At 35.5% G+C, this 8,638-nt stretch overlaps 1 pseudogene across 1 annotated transcript; it reads right to left on the bottom strand.

The window, feature by feature from the left end:
- Positions 1-4,482: 4,482 nt before the first annotated feature.
- Positions 4,483-7,225, bottom strand: LOC149554328 (wall-associated receptor kinase 5-like; annotated as a pseudogene). Its single transcript, XR_016365221.1, has 2 exons — positions 6,023-7,225; positions 4,483-5,920 (listed from the first exon to the last, which is right to left on the bottom strand). The product of XR_016365221.1 is annotated as a wall-associated receptor kinase 5-like (transcript).
- Between the last annotated feature and the right edge of the window lie 1,413 nt (positions 7,226-8,638).

The raw sequence follows: 8,638 nt of genomic DNA, 5'->3' as shown, positions 1-8,638 counted from the left end.
TGTATCCAAGTCCTACTTTACCCTTTTGCCTATAGAGATTTTGCTCACTTTGCTGATTCAATTGATCCATGTCTACTTGAGATTTCATTATCCTTTCATTGAGTTGCTTTTCAGAATTTAGATCAGCTTTCAATCTTTCATTGATTTGTCTTTCAGTGATTAAATCATTTCTTAAACTTTCATTTTCAGATCTTAGACTCATGATTTCCTCATTTGCATTGGAGAGCTAATTGATAAGACTTTCTTGCTAAAGGGATTGACTTTGAGTTTGATTGTTTCTTGTCTCCAAGTCTTAATTTTCCTTATTCCTTTGTTCCAAGATTTCATACAATCTTATTGACTGAATTTCTTGTTCTCTTTTCAATTTTCTTACCTCTTCTTGTAGAGAGCCATTCTTTTCTAGGAGTTCTTTGATTGCCTCATTTGTTTCATTTGAATTGCTTGTGGGAAAAAAGTCTTCAATCTGTTCTTCAATATACTAGTAGTCATTCATTTGTTTTGCAAGCTCCTTCCTTCTTTTTAGGGATTGGGAAAGATGCTCTTTTGCTTCCTTGAGTTGAGCTATGGCCATCTCCAGATCTAGCTTTTCATTGTCAATAGCTTTGTCAAGTTTGAATATCTCCATTGTCCTTGATCTTGCTCAAGTTGTCAAGCTTTTTCCTGAGAACCACAAAGCTATGATACCAATTGTTGAAAATAATCAAGACTAGCTAGGTTACTAAAAGGGGAGGGGTGAATCAATAACCTCAAAAACTTTAAATTAATTTAGCACTTAACAATGTAAATCATTCACCATTCATTCATCTAATCTACTACATGCATGAGAAACTGAAAGATAAACATTCATGACACATGAACATAGTATTTGGTGACCCGAAAACCTTCCAAATAGAAAGTAAAATTGGGGTGGGGATGATACGCACAAAACTTCACTACTATAGTATAAACTTGGCCCGTTAAGGCTTACATTGACCACTTCTGATGATCTGTCCTGTTAAGAGCAATTTGGACTACTAGATCCACCTTGTTAGAGGTTTTACAAACATACAATGAAGTATGCACTTTGTTAAGAGATTTAAAGAAAGATTGTTAAGTCTACCCTGTTAAAGGATTTAGAAAATTGATTCACCTATTAGGATGAAATAATAGACCTGACTTACAACTTGATCGCTAATTAGATCCTTGAAGTACATATCACCTCTTGCGATAGATATATCTTTACTGGTCCTTGTAGACCTTGTTGAATACTCTACATTGCTGTTGATTCACATTCACTCTTCTCAAAACATTACATATCCATCATCCATACTCATACATTACAAATGATATAATACATTACATATATACCATTCCAATATTTACAATTACAAGGTTGGCTAAAACACAAGTGAACAAAATATTACTAAGTTAGCCAAATAGTAGAAACTCAGGTTCTGTAAGCTGACTTGGTGAACTTCTGATACTCGACATCCACTGCATTACTCAGCATTGTCATGTACTCGGTAGAAGTAGAGGCTCAATCCATACTATTCACATAACGTAGCTTCAAACTCGGTGACCATTGGAGACTTGGTAGACATAATGTTACTCAGTAGATATTGAATATTATGTACACCTTGCTTGCACTCGGTAAACACTACTCATTCCACCACTCGGTAGACATTGGCTTCTCATCACACAAACTGATGACTCAGTAGACACTATGAAGCTTGGTGACCACTATCTTCTCGGTGAACACTACTAGACTACACGTTGTCTATATTCACTCAGTAGCTTCTGGATTGCTCAGTGTGAACTACAAAACTTGGTTAACACTAGAGACTAAATGATGAGCTCGATAACCATACAAAATTGAATAAGTATTATCACTAATGACGAATATAACATAATGCCAACAAGTTGTCCCTTTTTCAAAAATATTGGTCAAAAGTTTTCAATTGGTGCTTCCTATACTTGTTTTCCCTAGTCTAGAGATTATTGTCAAACTTATTGAGTCAGGGGTTCTACCTTGGGAGACCTTTTTTTTGATAGAGTTCCTCTCTTAGGTCCCTAAAAAAGATTTTTTTCTAGGAGGCTAGAGAGTCAGAAGAGATGGTTTAAGAAAATTTTCTTTACTCTATTGCTGATCAACCCTATCAATTTGTGAATCATAGAAGAAACATTAAGAAACAACTACTTATGTTTTTTAACAAAGTGGCCCACAATCTCATCAAGTCGAATGTGGGATGTATGAAATATGGGCTTGGTAAGAAGAATATGGAGTCTCAGGAGTCTGTCAATTAACAAGATATTATGGATGGAAAATGGAGAACCATCAAGGAGATCTGCTCCCCTAGTTCTAAATGAATTTTATGTCATATAAAATTAGGAGATCGAATGCCTCTCATAAGAAAGATGTCCCAAGGAATGTGATTCGGTATCATAAACTAGATGTTCTATTCATCCAAGAAACTAAGATGTCTAAAGACAAAGTTGAAGTCATTTCTCTCCTTAAGAATGGAAAAGTTGTAGGATGTGATTCTGAAGGAGCCTCAGGTGGTGTGGCTATGTTCTAGAAAAACTTTCTTATCCAAGGTGAGGTTCTTTTGGCTGAAAATAATATTATTTGTATTAAGTTTTCCCACATTATATACAATTTCTCATGGATTCTCTCTCATGTCTAAGCTCCTAAATCCAAGAATGGGAGGTTGTCTTTCTAAAAAAGATTGGGGTCTTTTAGAATTTTATAAATGATTTCATGTGACTGATTATGGGTGATTGTAATTCCCCCTTGAATGACAATGACAAATTAGGGGGCATTTCTACCTAAGCTCACTTGGATGGAAATTTTTATTTTATGGATTTCATTAACTATCATGCCCTACTAGATTTGGATCTACAAGTATGTTCCTACACGTAGTCCAACCATAAGAAGGGAAAACATTTCATTTAGGTAAGGCTAGATAGAGCTCTTATTTCGGGCAATTCATTTAATAGATTCCACTATTCCCTCTCTTCTATCACCAAGATAGTGTTTGATCACTTACCAATTTCTCTCTTGGCTAATCCTCTAGTGGTCAAGTGCAATTTCCCCTTCACGTTTGAAATGATGTGGCTAGAACATCCTTCTTTTGATTCTCTTGTCATGGACTCATGGAACGTGCAAGTTGAAGGGTCAGCTATGTTCAAGATAGCTAAAAAAACTTAGTCATATTAAAAATAAAGTCAAAGTTTGGAACAAGGGGACTTTTGGGGATTTTTTTTTTCAAAAATATGTTATAAAAGTTGGTCTAGATGAAATTCAAAAATATATTCAAGAGGAAGGGGATGTTCAAGAATTTTTAAATAAGGAAAAGGAGTTGCTGGTGAAATATCATGATATAGTGACCAAAGAGGAGCTTTATTAGAGACAAATATTAAAAGCTCTTTGGCTAAAGGATGGAGATTGAAACACAAGGTTTATTCATCTCACAACTTCTAAACATAGAGCTCTTCTAAAACAATTTGAAATATTTTTACTCTTAACGGTGACGTGCAATCTAATGGGGATATCTCTGAAGCTTTTATGGACTTTTTCCAAAATATGTTGAAAAATATGTTAATCTTTGTCCTAATAGTCTGAATCATCTTTTGGATTATATCCCTTCTTTACTTGATGGGGATACTAATAGAATGTTGGTTGCCATTCCCTCTGTGAATGAAACTCAAGAAGTTGTGTTTTCTTTTAAAGGTGAGAAATCCCTAATACCTGATGGTTTCCCAATGTTCTTTTTTCAACATTTTGGAAAGAAATAAGACCAAAGGTGTGTGCGAAAGTTAAAGAAATTTTTTGATCCAAGAAATTGATCAAGAAACTTATTTCTACCTTCATTATTTTGATTCCTCTAAAAGGTGTTAGAACAGTGGAAGCCTTTAGGCCAATTAGTTTGTGTAATTCCATTTATATGGTATTTTCTATAGTCCTAACCTCCAGATTATTGTCAATCCTAACCTTCAGATTATTGTAAATCCTGACCTCCAGGTTATTTTGCACATAGAATAAATTGGTTAACTCAGATAGATCAACTTAATGCTCTAAACTATAGCATGTATTAATTCCAAAGTACAAAGTTGTACAATATTAAATCTTATTAACAAATTCTAGTTTGCCCAAACCATTGACAAAGTATTGTAGGCCCTAGATGACCATATCTTCTTCCCAAAATATAATAACTTTTTAAAATAAATTATAATTTTCCATGTTAATATTTTCATACAAAAGAAAATATTTTAATAAAATATGATGCTCATTCATATAACTATATTCCAATTATTTAATCAATAACTATACCTTTTTCACGTTTCCAATATAGAAATAATGTTTCGTTGTGAGTGTTAAATCCTACTCTTATTTCTAAGTAACGTTTCATTCCAAAACAAATATATACTTAAGAAATAATATATTAATATTAAAATTACTTGCAAAATATTTAACTAGATATATCTTGTATGGAGAAGTAGGAATTGACAATTGTTTTGTAGAAATAATTGAATAATACAAGTTGTCTTTTTTTGTCGTATAAAAAATTACAACTTATACACGTACCCAGAAACGAGAAGACGCCTATAAAAAGATCCCATATTTCAAATTATTCCTCACAAAAATATTCTCCATCAACTGAGAAATTTAAGTCGATGTCATTTTCCGGGATGAAGTCCGACCTCCTCTGCCATGATTACCGTCCACTCTTATCAGTCATCTCAATCTGAATCAATCGAGTGGATGGATCCTCTATAGAAACTGTTGTAACAGATGGTGGAAAAGGGTAAAGATCCCCGGAAGTACTATCACATGAGTTTAGCAAGGCGTAAGAATTTAGCCTTGCTTGTTTTGGACCAGTCTTGTGCTCTATCAGACTCACATCTCTGTGAAGCCACGATTGTCTTGTAGCAGCTCTTATCCAAACAAGCTCTTCCACAACCTCTCTCATCGATGGCCTCTCTCTTGCTTTCACTTGCAAACACGCTTTTGCTAATCTCGCCATATTCTCCGTCTGCCCTCTGTTTTCCTCATTCAATATGATTTCAGGCACTAAAATTTCAGTCAGGCGGTTCTCCTTGAGTGCAGATAGAAAATGGTCATACAAGGTGCACATCGAATCTTCTACAGACAACAATGGTGTAAGACCGGTGAGAAGCTCAACCAGAACTACACCAAAGCTGAAAACATCACTTTTGTCTGTATAGTGACTGCTCCTCACGAACTCAGGATCCACATACCCTCTTGTTCCCACTGCTATGGTGCTTAGATGCATTTGATCTTCAGAATGTCTTAAACGAGAAAGACCAAAATCTGCTACTTTTGGAGTGAATGTGTCATCTAACAAGATATTAGATGATTTTATGTCCCGATGGAAAATGGGCTGAGAAGCCTGAAGATGCATATACGATATTGCCTCTGCAGTTTCGATGGCAATCTGCCGCCTTGCCTGCCATGACAATCTCCTCTCGCCTGAGTGCAGATGTTGATAAAGTGTCCCATTCGATACGAACTCGTACACAAGCAATGGAAATTGAGTTTCCATGCAGCAACCGAGCAATTTGACTACATTCCTGTGATTTATATGGGACAGAATTATGATTTCGTTGATAAACTCATCCGAAATTGACTTGGGTTTTTTGATGGCCACAGGAGTGCCATCAACAAGGACTCCTTTGTACACCGTTGCGAAACCACCTCTGCCCAATTCCATTGAATAATTCTTAGAAGCGGTATGTAGCTCTGCTTCGGAAAATATTCTGAGACCTTTTCTTCCTCCCATGGAAGCGATGCGTTCCTGTAACAGCAACCCCCCATTCTGCACGAAATTCCTTTCTTTGGCACGATTCAAACGACGCCTCCTCAAACACCAAAACAGTCCACAAGCAACCACGGTAACTACCACGAATGAAGAAACAGACCCTGCGCTCTCATCCAACAGTGAAGACTTAATTATTGACTATGGATGATGTTTGAAATGCACAGAAAAAGAATGTAAAGAGACACTTCCATCTGAATATTTACCTATGATTCCATTTTTTAGGGTGCTTGAGATTTGTGGGGATGCACATCTTGTCCCGTTCTGAAAGCCATCTCCTTCATACCCCTTTGCACACGAACAATTGTAGGAACCTGCCAAATTATGGCATACTCCTCCTCCGTTTTCTTCTACGCACATATTCTTATTTTTATCACTGCACTCGTTTATGTCTGAACAGCCATCATCACTATCATAAGAATCCATAGCAAGGATTGGAAAAATCAGAGAACAAGAGATTAATTAAGAAAAGCGCCGATAAAATACCTGCGCAATCTGTGCCATTAGAGTAACCATTTCCTTCATACCCAGGAAGGCATCTGCACACGTGGCCTCGATCTGAAGGGGAGTCGATACATTCTGCATTGATGGAACAAGAATAATTGGCAGTTCCTTTCGCCATGGAGCAATTCTGAAGGCCGATGCCCCAATTTAGGCGGAGACCATAATCAGCCTTCCTGCCTTCTCCCCAAAAGAGGGTTGTTTCATTGTCCACCACTCTGAAGGTAGAAGGGTCCAATATGGTGGAGAAGCCACACTTGAGATCCATAACGTTGGTAGAAGAATTGCGCAAACGAAAAACACCTCCGCCAGTGAAATTGAGCCACCTCAAATTATCCGGAACGCTAACCTCACAACAGCCATAGCGGCAGTATGGTGGATCAGGTTGCTCTCTACAAAGTGAGATGCATCTAACATCGCCCAAACTCCCGACTGAGTAAGTACCGAATGTCTTGCAGCCAATAACCACGAATTTATTAGACATGGAAATGGTGAAAGGCCCTCCGTTAGGTGGCTGAAAGAAGCTTGATGCACTGCTGTTCAACTCGCAAGACTGAACTTTCAGAGAAGTCGAATTCATGATAAGATAACCTGTATAATCGATCTTCATAATCTTGTAATGACGAGCAGGGAGTCTCTTGTCAGTAAAATTACCTCGATAGGCCTGAAAGAAAGGAGCCATCATACCAGTACCATTGTCCTTCTTACATATGATCTGAAAACCCGGGTACCCACATTCAGAATTGTTAATCCAAAACGGGTAACTCACTGTCATAGACCCACAGATTTCAGGATCACATTTTGCAGCAGCAAATCCCATCGAACAGATACAAATTGAAAATCGAAAAACAATCCCCCAATGCATTTCAATTTGCCACAACATTTTGCGTATTAACCAAACCGCTACTCAATTGTAACAACAAAAGAAAATATGGTCAGAAAATTAAACCCTGTGGGAGCCAATTAATACCAAGTTTCATTGTTAACCGCTGATAAATATGCGCGTAGACTCGTTCGTGCTTGTGGACTTTACGAATTACATATTATTATAGATTAGACGCGGTCCAAGCATTGCAAATAATTAGATGAGATACGTATTTAATCCTAAAAATCGGTACGGTCGTAGCCTTGACTGAGTCCTTCGAATTATTTTTGCTATCATAATTGATATGACCTGTTCCGTCGTTGACGTGTGAAATAATACGAACCCGTACAGAATTTTTTATTTTATTTTAGAGACAACCTTATATACTCGCTGCTTCTTTTTATTAAGTACTTGATGAAATACTTTAATAAACATATATAATGACTTGTGACATTTCTTAATTCATGTACAATCTTGCGTGTAAACATGTATCCTAATTAGCTACGTTCTATACATTTTCGAGCAACAGAAAAGCCAAGTTTTTTATTCACTTATACTTCTTAAAACCTGTAAATGTCAGCAAGTTGTTTAAGGCACAACCTGCGCATGCATCAGCATTGATGTCATCCCCGCAAATAGTAATAATTCGTGATATCTTGGAACCATCGAATGTTGTCCACACTTTTGAGCGATGGGTGCGTAGATAATTTTACCATATTAATTAGGGATATCTTGGAAAATAGAACATATGAATTGGCAAAGTATTTTTTAAAATTATGATTAAGATTAAAGAGAATGGATGTCCTACTTACAATTAAAACAAAAGATATATATATGTTATTTGAAATTGTATGGATTCAATTTACAACATTACAATATTACATATTTATCTTCATTTAATTTCAATTAAATTGCTCGTTCAATAAATATAATTAATGAGCTCTATTAATTAGTTACCATGATAGATATAATATATAATGTAATTTATCTTAAAATAAAGAAAGAAAATAAATATAAGATATATGAATATAACGAAATCTTTACATTCAAAGAGGGTTTATAACAAAAGTGGTAACTAACAATTAGAACAAGTATAAAGAATAATTCTTTCCTCTCTTGAAAAGTATATGATGAAATGTACCTTCCTACTATTTTCTCCACTTGAGTATATGGGTAAAAGCATAGATCTATGTCACCATTTAGGATACCAAACTCTGTTTTGGTCAAATCTTAGCTCTCTATCAAAACAAAAAAAAATTCTAAAACTAAAAATACCCTTTTATAGATCTTAGATTCAATATCATCATTATATGAATTTTTGAGTGTTTTGATTAGTTAAAATATATTATAATTTCAAAATATAATAAGTCAATATTTTAACATTTCAGAAGATGCTCCCTCAAAAAGGAAAAAAAATAGTAAATCATATCAAAAAAATTTTAAAATTATATTTATT

This window comes from Cupressus sempervirens, chromosome 5 (assembly GCF_028749045.1).
Source record: "Cupressus sempervirens isolate cs-2001-9-10 chromosome 5, ASM2874904v1, whole genome shotgun sequence".
NCBI lineage: Eukaryota > Viridiplantae > Streptophyta > Pinopsida > Cupressales > Cupressaceae > Cupressus > Cupressus sempervirens.
This window is presented reverse-complemented; position numbering and strand designations above follow the sequence as displayed.